We start from the raw sequence: 16,612 nt of genomic DNA on the forward strand, positions 1-16,612 counted from the left end.
GTTATTTCTATTCAAATAAGCAGTAATTTTTTTTGTTCCCCAAACTCTTATTGACCCTTGGGTTTTTCGGTTGTGTTCGCAAATGCTTTGGAAATTCTCATAAAAGCTATCAGCTCCCTTTCCATATATGTGTATATGAACAGACAAGCACTAACACATGGATAAAATTTTGTTAAATATTCATGAGATGGGGCACCTGGGTGGCTCAGTGGGTTAAAGCCTCTACCTTCAGCTCAGGTCATGATCCCAGGGTCCTGGGATCAAGCCCCACATTGGGCTTTCTGCTCAGTGGGGAGCCTGCTTCCTCCTCTCTCTCTGCCTGCCTTTCTGCCTACTTGTGATCTCTGTCAGATAAATAAATAAAATCTTCTAAAAATATATTCATGAGATGGATTAGTTTATTAAATTCCTTCCCTTTCGCATAGGTCTTCAAGAAATAAAAATTAAATTGGTAAAACTAGAAATTTCACAGAGAAGGACAAGGAATATTCTGTCACTGAGGAAAGTATTTGAAAATCCTGTCAGGAACTCTGTGCTTTCTTTCTTAGTAACAATGCAAGAAGGACCAAAGATAAGGGATTGGAGATGTTATCTTAAGTCTGATTAGAAATTAGAGCTCATTGAGCAATATCCAAAGGATTTGCTAAATATTCCCTAGATATAGAATGGAAATGAGTGGAAAGTTAATCCTTGTTCATTTGCTGACTTTTAGCTAATTTGTTTGCAAGCATTACATTGGGATCAATTTCAGAGTTTATGTTTTGTTAACAGACAAGTCCTGTTACACTCGTTTTCTAAATAAATCTATGGTCTCTTTTGAGAAACATAAAATATTAATCTCCCACTTAATGTAATTTGAAATTGCAAAATAACTAAGTATTTTTAAAAAGGTACTGACAATGCTGAAAATACTTTTTTGAAATTAAATTGTCCCTCAAAGATTCCATCATGACTGTCTCTATGCTCACTCCCCTCATGCTCTGCTTCCATTAATCCCAAAATTTATTATGTTCTTAATTTTTTATACTTTTAACCCAGAGGGAAGCAAAAATAAATAGAAATTAAGAGTTATTCAAATTATTCTAACCAACATTTTTTCTTTAATTACTGTGGTGCCTGATATTTTTTCTTCTTCTTCATTTTTTAAAAATTTATTTCTTATTTATTTTCAGCATAACAGTATTCATTATTTTTTCACCACACCCAGTGCTCCATGCGATCGGTGCCCGCTATAATACCCACCACCTGGTTCCCCCAACCTCCCATCCCCCACCCCTTCAAAACCCTCAGATTGTTTTTCAGAGTCCATAGTCTCTCATGGTTCACCTCCCTTTCCAATTTCCCCCAACTCCCTTCTCCTCTCTATCTCTCCTTGTCCTCCATGCTATTTGTTATGCTCCACAAATAAGTGAAACCATATGATAATTGACTCTCTCTGCTTGACGTATTTCACTCAGCATAATCTCTTCTGGTCCCATCCATGTTGCTACAAAAGTTGGGTATCCTTTCTGATGGAAGCATAATACTCCATAGTGCATATGGACCACATCTTCCTTATCCATTCTTCCGTTGAAGGGTATCTTGGTTCTTTCCATAGTTTGGCGACGGTGGCCATTGCTGCTATCAACATTGGGATACAGATGGCCCTTCTTTTTACTACATCTGTATCTTTGGGGTAAATACCCAGTAGTGCAATTGCAGGGTCATAGGGAAGTTCTATTTTTAATTTCTTGAGGAATCTCCACACTGTTCTCCAAAGAGGCTGCACCAACTTGCATTTCCACCAACAGTGGAAGAGGGTTCCCCTTTCTCCATATCCCCTCACATGCTGTTTCCTGTCTTGTTAATTTTGGCCATTCTAACTGGTGTAAGGTGATATCTCAATGTGGTTTTAATTTGAATCTCCCTGATGGCTAGTGATGATGGACATTTTTTCATGTGCCTGATATTTTTGTCTGCAAGGAGTCCTCTTCCATCCTTCTGCTAACAGAACCTGGAGTTGATCCCAAAGGCAACCATGTGATCAAAGTTGGGAGACTTGTAATCTATAAACTGAACAAATAAATTGGTCCAGGGTGGAAATGGTAATATAAGAAAGGACAACTGGAATCCTCTTCTGGATCTTTAATGGAACTAACATGTCTGTGTGTTGAAGTTGAGGATATTGTGTACACAAGCATGTGTAGAGGGGATGGGTTTTTTTTTTTTTCCAGTGATCATAGAGTTGTATGAGTGTAACACCTGAGGATATTGCCTTATCAGAGAATGAAGATACACACAGAAAAACAGAGATGAGAAACAGCAGAGACTACCCTGAGAGTATCATTTTAGTATGTCAGAGATGCCCTACAAGCCTTCCTTCAATTATGTGCATATGCTCTGTCCTGTCAATAAATTCTCTTTTTACTTAAGCTGAATTGAGTTGGGTTCCATTCACTTGCAATTGAATTAATACAATTCCTAAAAATTTCAGGCTATTATTTGTTTTGATCTTCAAACATTTATTTAAAACAATGGAATATTTTTCAGTGAAATAGTAGTAGGACCTTCACCACACAGAAAAAGTTGCTTGGCTTGAAGCAGGTACCAAAGTCCTGGTCCTGTAATGCCTTTGTGGAGTTCCCCTAATTCCAGAGATGATGCCTCTATTTTCCGCAAAGAAGCCTTTGTCTCTGCAAAACACTGTCTGAAAAGTAACTGTGAAAGTACTCCCGAGGACAAAGCATATATCATCCTTCTTCTGTTTCTTTCTTTCCTTTTTTAAAAAAAATTTAATTTCAGCTCTATTGAGGTATAATTGTCATATAAAGTTATAAGATATATAAAATATGTATTGTGATAATTTCATATACATATAAATTGTAAAAGGGCTGCCTCTATCTAGTCAATTAACACATCCATCACCTCACATATTTATTTTGTGTGTGGGGGTGAACATTTAATCTCTACTTTCTCAGCAAATTTTAATTATACAATACAGTATTATCAACTATATTTACCATGTTTTTTTAATTTAAATTCAATTAACATATGTGTCTCATTAGTTTCAGAGATAGAGTTTAGTGACTCATCAGTTGCATACAACACCCAGTGCTCATTACATCACATGCCCTCCTTAATGCCCATCCCCCAGTGACCCCATACATCTACCCACCTCCCCTCCAGCAACCCTCAGGTTGTTTGTTTCCTATGATTAAGAGTCTTTTATAGTTTGTCTCCCACTCTGGTTTCATCTCAATTTTATTTTTCCTCTCTTCCCCAATGATCCTGTTTTCTTTTTTAAGTTCCACATATCAGCGAGATCATATGATAATTGTCTTTCTCTGATTTACTTATTTTGTTCTGCATAATACCCTCTAGCTCCATTCACATCATTGCAAATGTCAAGATTTCATTTTTTCAGGGGTGAGTATTATTCCATTGTGTGTGTGTGTGTGTGTGTGTGTGTGTGTGTGTGTGTACACTACATCTTCTATACCCACTCATCTGTTAGTGGACATCTGGGCTTTTTCCATATTTTGGCTGTTGTGGACATTGCTACTATAAACATGAGGGTGCAGGTACCCTTTCAAATCACTATGTTTGTATCCTTCAGGTAAATACCTAGTAGTGCAATTGCTGGGTTGTAGGGTAGCTCTATTTTTAACTTTTTGAGAAATCTCTGTACTGTTTTCCAGAGTAGATGAAACACTTTGCTTTCCCAGTAGCAGTGAAGAGGGTTCCCCTTTGTTCACATCCTTGCCAATACCCATTGTTCCTGACTTCTTAATTTTAGCCATTCTGATGGTAGGAGGTGGTATCTCATTGTGGTTTTGATTCATATATCCCTGATGTAGAGTGATGTTGAGCACTTTTTCATGTGCCTGTTGTTCATTTGTAGGTCTCCTTTGGAGACTCCTGCCCATTTTTTGATTGGATTATTTGTTTTGGGGGTATTATGTTTGATAAGTGATTTATAGATTTTGGATACTAGCCTTTTATCTGATAAGACATTTACAAATATTTTCTCCCATTCTGTAGGTTGTCATTTAGTTTTGTTCACTGTTTCCTTTGCTGTGCAGAAGCTGTTCATCTTTATGATGTCCCGATATTCATTTTTGCTTTTGTTTCCCTTGCATTTGAAGATATGTTTAGACAGACGTTGCTGTGGCCAAGGCTGAAGAGGTTGATTACTGTGTTCTCCTCCAGGATTTTGATGGATTCTTGTCTCACATTTAGGTCTTTCATCCATTTTCAGCCTATTTTTGTGTATGCTGTAAAAAAAAAAAAAAAAAAAAAAAGGTCCAGTTTCATTCTTCTACATGTGTCTGTCCAGTTTTCTCAATACGATTTGTTGAAGACTCTTTTTTCCATTGGATATTCTTTCCTGCTTTGTTTAAGATTAGTTGACCATAGAGTTGAGGGTCCATTTCTGAGCTCTTTATCTGTTCCATTGATCATGTATCTGTATTTGTGCCAGGATCAAACTGTCTTGATGATTACAGCTTTGTAATATAGACTGAAGCCCAGAATTGTGATGCCACCAGCTTTGGTTTTCTTTTTCAACATTCCTTTGGCTATTCATGGTCTTTTCTTATTCCATACAAATTCTAGGATTATTTATTCCAGCTATGTGCAAAATGTTGATGGTATTTTGATAAGGATTTCATAGAATGTGTAGATTGCTCTGGGTATCATAGACATTTTAACAATGTTTGTAAGTCAGATCAATTCCTTCATTTATCTTTCTTCTGTCTCATTGTTAAAAATGCAACTGATTTCTGTGCATTGATTTTATATCCTGTCACTGTGCTGAATTCCTGTATGAGTTCTAGCAATTTGGGGATAGTGTTTTTGGCTTCCCACATAGAGTATCATGTCATCTGTGAAGAGTGACAGTTCGACTTCTTTGCTGATTTGGATGCTTTTTATTTCTTTCTGTTGTCTGATTGTTGAGGTTAGAATTTTTAGTACTATGTCGAAAAACAGTGGTAAGAGTGGACATCCCTGTCATTCTCCTGACCTTAGGGGAAAAGCTCTCAATTTTCCTGTTGAGAATGATAATAATCACTATGGTTTTTTGTACATAGCTTTTATGATATTGAGACATGTTCCCTCTATCCCTACATTGTGGAGAGTTTTAATCAAGAAAGAATGTTACGTTTTGTCAAATGCTTTTTCTGCGTCTTTTGAGAGGATCGTATGGTTCTCATCCTGTTTTTTTATTAATGTGGTATGTCACGCTGATTGATTTGCAGGTGTTGAACTACCCTTGCAGCCCAGGAATAAATTCTACTTTGTCGTGGTGAATAATCGTTTTAATGTACTGTTGGATCCTATTGGCTAGTATGTTGGTGAGATTTCTCTGCATCCATGTTCATCAGGAATATTGGTCTGTAATTCTTTTGCTGGGGCCTTTGTCTGGTTTTCTGATCAAAGTAATGCTGGCCTCATAGAATGAGTTTGGAACTTTTTCTTTCATTACCATTTTTTGAAACAGCTTCAGAAGAGTAAGTATTAGTTCTTCTTTAAATGTTTGGTAGAATTCCACTGGGAATTCTGGTCCTGGACTCTTGGTTGTTGGGAGATTTTTGGTTATTGCTTCAATTTCTTTGCTGGTTATGGGACTGTTCAGGTTTTCTACTTTTACTGTTTCCATTTTGATAGTTTATACATCTCTAGGAATGCACCTATTTCTTCCATATTGCCTAATTTGTTGGCGTATAGTTGTTCATAATATGTTCTTAAAATTTTATTTCTTTGGTGTTGGTGATGATCTCTCCTATTTCATTTATGATTTTATTAACTTGGGTCCTTTTCCTTTTCTTTTTAGTAAGTCTGACTGGGGGTCTATCAATATTATTAATTCTTTCAAAGAACCAGATCCTAGATTTTTTAAAAATTCTCCTGTTCTTTTCATTTCTATTTCATTGATTTCTCCATTATCTTTATTATTTCTCTTCTGCTTGGTTTAGGTTTTATTTGCTGTTCTTTCTCCAACTCCTTAGATATAAGATTAGGTTGTATATTTGAGACTTTTCTTGTTTCTTGAGAAAGTCTTGTATTGCTCTATATTTTCCTTGTAGGACCTCCTTTGCTGCATCCCAACGGTTCTGAAGAGTTGTTTTTTCAATTTCATTTGTTTCCATGAATTTTTTAAATTCTTCTTTAATTTCCTGGTTGACACATTCATTCTTCAGTAAGATGCTCTTTAGCCTCCATGTATTTGTGTTCCCTCCAAATTTTCTTTTGTGATTGAGTTCAAGTTTTAAAGTATTGTGGTCTGAAAATATGCAGGAAATGATCCCTATCTTTTGGTACCAGTTGAGACCTGATTTGTGACCCAGTGTGTGAGCTGTTCTGGAGAATGTTCCATGAGAACTTGAGAAGAATATGTATTCTGCTGCTTCAGGATGAAATGTTCTGAATATATCTGTGAAGTCCATTTGGTCTAGTGTGTCAAGAGACGTCTCTTTCAATTTTCATCTTTACATTTATGTTATACACACACACACACACACACACACATATATCCATTTGTGGTTTCCATTTATTTATTTATTTTTAAGATTTTATTTATTTATTTGACAGACAGAGATCATAAGTAGGCAGAGAGGCAGGCAGAGAGAGAGAGGAAGGGAAACAGGTTCTCTGCTCAGCAGGGATGTAGGGCTCAATCCCAGGTCCCTGGGATCATGACCTGAGCCAAAGGCAGAGGCTTAACCCACTGAGCCACCCAGGTGCCCCTTTGGTTTCTTTTTATTGTATTCAACTATGTGTGTGTGTGTGTGTGTGTGTGTGTGTGTGTATAAAAGATATCTAGTTCCTTCTAACAAACAGACCAAAATACACCCAGGATCTAGTTTATTGTTTTGTTCTACCTGAAAGGTGTTCCAGGGCGCCTGGGTGGCTCAGTGGTTAAGCCGCTGCCTTCGGCTCAGGTCATGATCTCAGGGTCCTGGGATCAAGTCCCACATCGGGCTCTCTGCTCGGCAGGGATCCTGCTTCCCTCTCTCTCTCTCTCTGCCTGCCTCTCCATCTACTTGTGATTTCTCTCTGTCAAATAAATAAATAAAATCTTAAGCTAGAACATGGAGTCTTGATAGTATATAAAACCAACAGACCCAAGCTTTAAATTGACTTCCTACCCAAGCTTTAAATCGACTTCCTAATTTTATTTCTTGTTTTTTTCCTTAATTTTAAAACAAAAGTTGTAAAAACAATATATACAAAGAAAATTTTATGAAGAAGAAAATGTAGAAAATGGCTCTAAATATATTTTCTTGTTGATAATTAAGCTTAAAGAGTGAAATATGAAAGTTTAACATTGTGATAGTGAATATAGTTATGCTTTATAGTCAATTAGTCCTTAAAATAGGAAATGGTTAAATGAGTTTCCACTTTGTGTAATGAGCAAACTTCATTTTAGAGAGTGCCTTTCATGTAGAAGTCAAGAAGGTTGATAGGATAATGATAATGATGATGAGGTTTTTAATTTGAACCTCATGAGGCATCAGTTATCACAATTAAAGCAAATTAAAAATGAAAAAAAACCCATAATCAATAGAAACATAGCAACTTGAAGTCATCAGTTTTTCTTTTCCTTTTTTTTTTTTTTTTTTGTTTAATATAGCATTTTTGTTTTTGTCTACTCAGAGTCCTCTGCTCTCTGGTGCAGCATTTCAAGTTGACTTTGGGGGCATATCTTCCACCCACACTAAGGCAACAAAGTTCAAGGAGAGAGAATCTCAGCGTTTCTGAGGGAGCTGATAAGAGATGTTCTATGTTTTAAACTAGAATAGAGAGCCTAGAAATAAACCTATGTATCTACAGTTAAGTGATCTCTGCTGAGTACAAAGAACATACAATAGGGAAAGAATAGTCTTTTCAATAAATGGTGGTAGAAACACTACATACCAACATCCAGAAGAATGAAGTTGGTCTCTTATCTCACATTATATACAAAAGTGTATGCAAAATATATTAAAGACTAAAAATGTAAGATCTGTAACCATAAAACCCCTAGAAGAAAATACCAGGAAAATATTTTGACATTGGTCTAAGCAATGTTTTTGGGTTTTCTTTTTTGGGGGATGGGCAAAATAGGACATCAAAAGCACAAGCAACAAAAGCAAAAATAGACAAGTGGGATTGCATTAAACTAAAAAAAGCTTCTGAACAGTGGAGGAAATAATCAAGAGTGAAAGACAATCTATAGATTGGAATATCTATAAGCCATATTCCCAATAAGAAGTTAATATTCAAAATACAGAAGGAACTCCTAGACTCAATAGCTAAAATTAACCCAATTTGGAAAATGGCTTAAGGGCCTGAATAGCTCTCAAAACAAAACATACAAATGACTAACATATAGAAAAACATGTTCAACATTACTAATCATTGGGGAAATGTACATAAAAATAATAATGAGGTATCAACTCATACCTGTTAGAATGGCTATTATCAAAAAGACAAAAAATTACAAGTGTTGGTGAGAATGTAAAGAAAGGGCAACTTTGTGTTCTGTTGGCAGGAATACAAATTGGTACAGCCACTATGGAGAGCAGTTCACAGATTCTCTGCAAAATTATAAATAGAACTCCTATATGATCCAGCAATTCCATTTCTATGTATATACCAAAGGAAATGAAATCAGTATCTTAAAGAGATATCTGTATTCCCATGTTCATTGAAGCACTATTCACAAAAGACAGCACATGGAAACAGTTTGTCTATTGACAGATGAATGAATAAAGAAAATGTGGTATATATACAATGGAATATTATTCAGCCACAAGAAAGAAATCCTGCCATTTGGACAACAGGGATGAAACTGGAAGACATTGTGCTAAGTGAAATAAGCCAAACACAGAAAGACAAATACTATGCAATCTCACTTACATGTGGAATCTAAAAAAAAAGCTGAACTCATAAAAGCAGAGAGTAAAAGAGTGGTTGCCAGGGGCTGGGAGGTACGATAAATGGGGAGATGCTGGTAAAAGGGTACAAAGCTTGGTTTATGAGGGATAAACAAGTTTTGAAGATCTAACATGCAGTATAATAATTACAGGTAATAATCTCTTTGTATACTTAGGATTTGCTAATTGAGTCCATCTTTGCTGCCACCTCACATAAAATCGTAACTATGGGAGGTGATTCATATGTTAATTAGCTGATTGTGGTCATTTTGCAACATATATCAAAACATCTTATTGCACATCTTGATTATATATAATTTTTTTTTTTAAGTATACTTCAGTAAGTTGGGGAAAAAAATCAGACTCTGGAAAGAGTGACTTAACAAAGGGCTAAAACCAAGAGAGGTTATTAACCAGATGAAAGTTTATAGAAAACTTTTTTTGAGTTTTATATCTTAGTTAAATGATGAGTAAAAAAGGAGTTCATAAGAGGAGTAGGGAACATTTGATAGGGAGCAAATGTTAGGAGTGTTTTGCTTTTTAAAGGACTCAAATCTTATTTGTTTTCTTCAGGTCTCTGTACTGGAAATAAACAGAAGCCAGATAAATAGGCATGTATTGGAAGAAAATACTAGGAGCCCAGCCTTTGGCTTGTTGAAATAGTAGCCTATGGGGTGCCTGGGTGGCTCAGTGGTTAAGCCGCTGCCTTCGGCTCAGGTCATGATCTCAGGGTCCTGGGATCGAGTCCCGCATCGGGCTCTCTGCTCAGCCGGGAGCCTGCTTCCTTCTCTCTCTGCCTGCCTCTCTGCCTACTTGTGATTTCTCTCTGTCAAATAAATAAATAAAATCTTAAAAAAAAAAAATCCCATGCCTTTAAAAAAAAAAAAAAAAAAAAAGAAATAGTAGCCTATCAAAGCCTTATACTCTATCTGGGGACAAAGCACAGAAGAATAATTTAATTTCTTTTTGTTTAAGATTTTATTTATTTATTTGACAGAGATCACAAGTAGGCAGAGAGGCAGGCAGAGAGAGAGGAGGAAGCAGGCTCCCTGCTGAGCAGAGAGCCCGATGCGGGGCTTGATCCCAGGATCCTGAGATCATGACCTGAGCCAAAGGCAGAGGCTTTAACCCACTGAGCCACCCAGGTGCCCCTTGATTGTATTTCTTAATTCAGTTGTCTCTGCCTACTTGTGATCGCTGTCAAATAAATAAATAAAACCCTAAAAAAAAAAAAAAAAAGAAAGAAAGAAAGAAAAGAAAATCTGAGTGTACGCACAGGAGAGTGCAGTGAAAGCCAGAGCTTGTAGAAGTTCCTATTTGGTTGCCTTTTTTTTTTTAAAGTTTTTATTTAGATTCCAGTTACTTAACATAGAGTATAATACTAGCTTCAGGTGTACATTATAGTGATTCTACACTTCCACATATAACCCAGTGCTCATCACAAGAGCCCTCTGTAATCCTCATCGCCTATTTCACCCATCTACCCACCTTCTCTCTGCTAACCATCAGTTTGTTCTCTGTAGTTAAGTCTGTTCGGGCGCCTGGGTGGCTCAGTGGGTTAAGCTGCTGCCTTCAGCTCAGGTCATGATCTCAGGGTCCTGGGATCGAGCCCCACGTCAGGCTCTCTGCTCAGCGGGGAGCCTGCTTCCTCCTCTCTCTCTGCCTGCTTCTCTGCCTACTTGTGATCTCTGTCTGTCAAATAAATAAAATCTTTTAAAAAAAAAGTCTGTTTCTTGATTTGCCCCTCTCTCTCTCTCATCCCCCTCCCCCCAAAAGGAATGTTCTTAGAGCATTTTGTACATGGCCATTCTACACTGTAACTAGAAAAAAATTTTTAGCTTCTGGTACACTTACATAATTTTGCCCTATTTCAAATGCAAATGTAGATTATTTTTCTTAGCCTGTTGATAATTTTATTCAGAATACAGAATGGGTGGTATTACATGTATATATTTAAGCTGCTCATCTTAACTAAAGTCTCATAAGTCTTCTAGCAAAAGTCCATAGTTGAAAAATATTTGCTGAGCCTTTATAAGTATGAAGTCATCAGGTTAAGGAATGAGAAAAAGTATTATAGGCTTAGGGAGTAGCATGAGACAAAAAGAAATGGCAGATATAAAAATGAGCAACCCATGTGACTATATTTTAGAAATTACTGAAGGATTTACTGAGAAATAAGTCTGGAAGTAGCAATAGCTAATGAGAATTTTCATACCATGCTCAAGATTTTGATCTTTTTTTCTTCACGAAACAGGTTTCATTGACTATTTGGGAGAGTGGTAGTTATTTGATAAAAATATAGTTAGAATGTGAATAAAGTGTCATGGGGGAAAATGGACTGGAGGATTAGATGCTAAAAATAGACTGTTAAAGACCTGTGTGAGTTAGAACGGAGACCACAGATGGGGTGTGGTAAATAGGGGGAAATGGTAGAACATTGTTGATTGTAGTTTCTTCTACAGTTGCATTAGTTTTCCTCTTTGTATACATCTGGATGAAAGTAAAAAAAAAAAAAAAAAAAGCTATTCTCTTTCAGTGTACAAGTCTAAGTCCTTTGACCAGTCTCTAAAAATGATCCCTAACCCCCCCTGCCCCCCTCCCCCACCATCTCATCTACAGCTTCCCTCCTTCATGCTCTTTCTTCTAGCTAGGCTAAACGTCCTACCATTTCTTGAAATTGCCAGACATTGCAATTTGCTCTGCTTGGGATATTCTTCCATTAGTAATCTATCTTATTCCTTCACCTCCTTAATGTTTTTACACAAATATCATCCACACTTTCCACCCTGTCTGTAAGGACCTATTTAGCAAGAGGCTTTCATTAAAGTTAAACTGTTCCTGCTCCTCTTCCCCCAGGGGATTCACTTAAAAACAAGTCCGGGAAACTAGCTCCAGGTAACAAAGCCCAGATTCAAGGGAGGGTCAGGCCAGGTGGAGACCTCCAATCAGTGGGGGGGGTTGCATACTGTCTCCCTGGTTACCAAGGAGTAGGGGGCCCACCCTTTGGGAACCCTTTTTGGCGCCAATCCTAATCAAGGTATAATAGGTTGGTTCAAATGTCTACTAGGGTAAATTGTAAATCAATTGGTCACCTAGCATCACTGTAGAGTTTCCTGTGTGTGTTACAGTCTCATTGGCCACCTGTGCGTGGCCAGGCCTGACTGCATGGCCTTTGCCCTTAAAAGCTGGTCTGTGAAACAGAGAAGGGTCGCCCTCTCTTGTAAGAGGTGCGGCCCTGAACGTTCGGTTAGATTCTTGATGCTTGGCGCTAAATAAAGCTTTGCTTGACCTTCGCTTTGTATCAGTCTCGCTCCTTTAATCACGGACCCATTATTGGGGAATAACACTGTCCAAAATTTCAACCCCCTTATCTCCTTCCCTGCTTTATTATTTTCCCTGGCACCTAGTATCTAACATAGTAAATGGTTTAATTTGTTTATTGGTTTCTCCAGTAGAACTTAAGTTCCATGTGGTCTGAATGTCTTACTATTTTGCTTACTGTAAACTCAGCATTTAGAATAAATGTTTCTATAATTGTATGCATTCGAATATATTTGTCAAATGAATAAAGTGGCACGGTTTACAATGTATGTAGCTTCACGTGTGCTTTTTATCCTTTTATTCGTTTCTTCATTTATATTCACACCACTTTGTGAAGTTGGCCAAATCAGTGTACAGAAAACCTCTGGACACCAGATACAACTCAACCAGCACATGTGACACATCTTGCTTATTTGCAATAATACATTCCTTTTGCAATACTCTAATAGCAATGAGTTAGAGTAAAGTAATAATGGGCGGGGGCACCTGGATGGCACAGTCAAGAGTCCAACTCTTGATCTCAGCTCAAGTCATGATCTCATGGTTGTAAGACTGAACCCTACCTCCTCTCCAAGCTCAGTGCGAAGTCTGCTCGAGGTTCTCCCTCCCTCTCCAGCTCATGTGTTCTCTCTCTCACTTTAATAAATAATGTTAAAAAATAAATAATGGGTTAGTAGGGAATTTCATATACATTTTAATTTATGGAAATGAGTATATGGCTTCATGAGGTAAAATTCTATTCAAAAGGGAGGATCTTAAAAAAGGGGGAAGAGCTCATAATCAATAAAAATAATAGCTAATATATATTGTTTATTACCAGTGAGATAGAATTGCAAGTGTTTACATTTCATTTTCCATCCAATACTATGATTGTGTGAAATCAATTTCATTCTAGACGGGATTGAATCAAGATAGTGTTAGTAGGTGAGATGGGCACAAATTTTAATAACAATGCCCCACTGACTGTCCTTTAAATATAGGCATAGAAGTCTTGCATAAAAGCAACACTTTTTAGGTTGGTAATTCTCAGAACCATTTCCCTAATTATTCTGAAAATGTAGTTTTAATCACTAATTTGAAATAACATGGGGATAAGAATTCATGACAGAATTTAAAATGTTGAGGGTGCCTGGGTGGCGCAGGCATTAAGGGTCTGCCTTCAGTTTAGGTTATGATCCCAGGGTCCTGGGATGGAGGCCCTCGTCGGGCTCCCTGCTCAGCAGAAAGCCTGCTCCTCCTTCTCCCACTCCCCCTACTTGTGTTTCCTCTCTCGCTGGGTCTCTCTCTGTCAAATAAACAAATAAAATCTTTTTTAAAAAGTTAAAATATTAAATTATGTCCTTGAATTAAAAATGAGTGAAAGGTGAGATCCATTTTAAAAGTAATTTTGAAAACAAAAACTTTCTGATTTCCAGTGTTATGTAAAGCTTAGAAGTGGCCAGTCTGTCCTATCAACACTTTTTCTTAGACTCACAAGAGTTGTGAGGTACCAGAGCAGGCAGGCCACCCCACCCCCAAAATTGAAGAATAGCTAAGAAAATACGAACAATCGCTACTTACCAAGCAGGAACCTCCAAGCAGCATACTCCATGAGAACCAGTGCTAGGGTAAGAAAACCTAACAGCAACTGACAGAATTGCTCAAGTCCCAGTGTAGAAAAGTCTGAGAATTAAAAACTTCAGGGGAACCCAGTCAGGGGAGGGCACCATACTTTTTGTTTTTTCCTCTGGGAGCTTTACTATGTGTTCACAGTGATTATCAGAGTAAAACACCTCACACTTCTGTCAGGGAGAAGGGAAAAGGAGCCATTTTGAAATACTCCAGAGCATTCTGTTTCTACTTAACAAGGTCTGTCCTCAGAAGAAACGATTTAACAAGAGCCTAACCTGCTGGGGCTTATTAGAGCCTAATTGACTTGAGGGAAGGGAAATCCCCAACTCCAGCTGGCTGTAGTCAGTAGACATTCATTTCAGCCCTTAAGAATGATTTGTATTTTGGCTGTATTCGACTTCCAGTGCCCTAATATTTGATGTTGGAAATTGTTTTGATTAGCATAGTGTAGCACAGCACATTTAATGGTCTTTAAGGAAAAGCTACAGATTTCGTTTCAAAATTTAACATGAACATTTATTTGTCATTTTCATTTTAATTTAATGCACAATACAGGTTTTTTTTCTTGTATATTATATAAATATATATGCATATACTTTCCAAGAAACAGCATAGGCCTGCAGTAAAAGTTAGTGAGCAGTACGAAATAATAATTAAAATACAATAAGAACAGAGCACAAAGGAACATACACAATGCTAAATTGCATATTTCAGATGAAAAGATCCTTGAGTTTCGTGCGCTCCTCCTCCTTCCCCCCACCCAAAAAAGAAGTGAAGCTTAGTAGACAAGAGAACTTATGATGAATATAAATATTAGAAAATAAGTAGCACCTTTGGTCAATAAAATGATTGTCAACACTTATTTCTAGAAAGCCCAAAAGCACATTTCTGATTTTGTAAATAAAACAAGTTAATATATACCATGAAGTTTAAGTGCTGCATATTTCAGAACATGCATAGAATGCTTACCGATGGAATAAAAATGAAATCCTCAAAATAGTTTCAATTTTTAGATAAAAATGCTACAGGTATTTGTTTCCTCTATCTTTGAAATTAGAGAATTCCTTTAATACCCATTCAGCTTGCATCATAAGATACTACAGTATTAATTTAACAATCTAGACCCATCCATTTATTTCAATAAAGGAACTTTTCTGTGCATGGCACTTTTCTAGGCATTAAAGCTGTTATTATAACTAAGATAACATCCTTGTCCACAAGGAGCTCACATTCTAGTAAGACGGAGATGAATTTGAAAGTATATTCCAAACTATAGGCAAAATATGTACTCCCGCAAAGGAATTCAACATTTGGTTGCAAATTAGTTGTGCAGAGAAACAGAAACTACAATTAACAGAGACAGTAGAAATGACAGTTGAGCAGTAAATGATTCAGTAGTCAACAAATTTGCTTAAAAGTGAACTAGGAAAAAAATGACATAGGAACATAATGAACGGAATATGCTTTTAAAATAATGAACAACATAACGTATTCCTGACTTAAATAAATCTACATTGTTTAGTTAAAAACGAAATACGTATTTGTATGAAACTGCTAGTTCTTTCATTTTGTTAATTTTTCAAGTTTTATCTGCCAAGTTCAGAACCACTGTATATGCAAAAATTATAGAAATAAATATATATTCCAAGATCAAATCATAATCATTTTAAGTACTTTCAGTAGTAAGAAGGCAAAAAGAAGTGCATTCTACCTTACATTTTAAAACTTCAACTGCCATTTAAATTATTTCATACCATAATGATTTGTTGAAAAATGAAATATGTACAGCCATGATTTAGGTCATGTAAAGATAACTGACTAGATCACCTGAGCTGTCAAGCAAATCTACCGTTTCTTTTCATTTTCCTATCATCATAATTGTAGTTGATAGACCATGTGACAGTAAGGTCATTTGTTCAGTGCTCTTTAAAGTGCCTTGAGAACAAACAAATGATTTCACTTAAAAATCATAAAAATACAGCCCAAGATACAATTTATATTAAAAAAAAAAAAAAAAAACAATTCTACAGATTAACCCCTAAAGAATTGTTGCAAAAGTTAGCTACGTTGGCCATTGCCAACCAATGTCTTATATCTGTCTTCTTAGCAACATGTCATTATGTATGACTTTTATACCAATAATCTTACTTTTAATATTTGCCCATCCATACCAATGGGATAACAAAGAAATACTTGTCAAAGAATATAAGTAGTAAATGTTTTCAAGAATTCCTCAGAAATATGGAAGTATTCATTCTAGGATATATTAATCAATATAGTAGTTTAAAATATTTGGAGGGAAGTGCTTTTTAGTAAGAAGCTTCAAATCAAATGTAAATATTAGCAAATACATGGAAATAATTTACTGTCCCATCTTCAACACAGGAATTTCTATACCTGACTCATATTTAAGTAATTTGTGATCTCATTTTTATCATATTACAAAGAAAGGGGCTTCTATTTTTTGATGCACTCACTGCAGCTACTGAGGCTTGAACCTGTCATACATACAAGATAAACTGAGTATATTTGGATATCGGTTTCCCTAAATCTAACCAAACACATCACTGACTACAAGGGTATCATGGGCCTTGTTCATGAAAGATTTTAGTGTGACACATCAGTTTATCAAAACTTTTATTAAAGTATGTTCTTAGGGTAAATATCCTTGATGAATTAAACAAACAAATATTGAATAGATTGTTTTTACACTTGTACAGAGCAAATTCCTAATAGCAACCATCTCCCCTTCACTAGGGATTTTTTATTTAGAAGTGCCTTTT

This window comes from Mustela lutreola, chromosome 8 (assembly GCF_030435805.1).
Source record: "Mustela lutreola isolate mMusLut2 chromosome 8, mMusLut2.pri, whole genome shotgun sequence".
Classification (NCBI taxonomy): Eukaryota; Metazoa; Chordata; class Mammalia; order Carnivora; family Mustelidae; genus Mustela; species Mustela lutreola.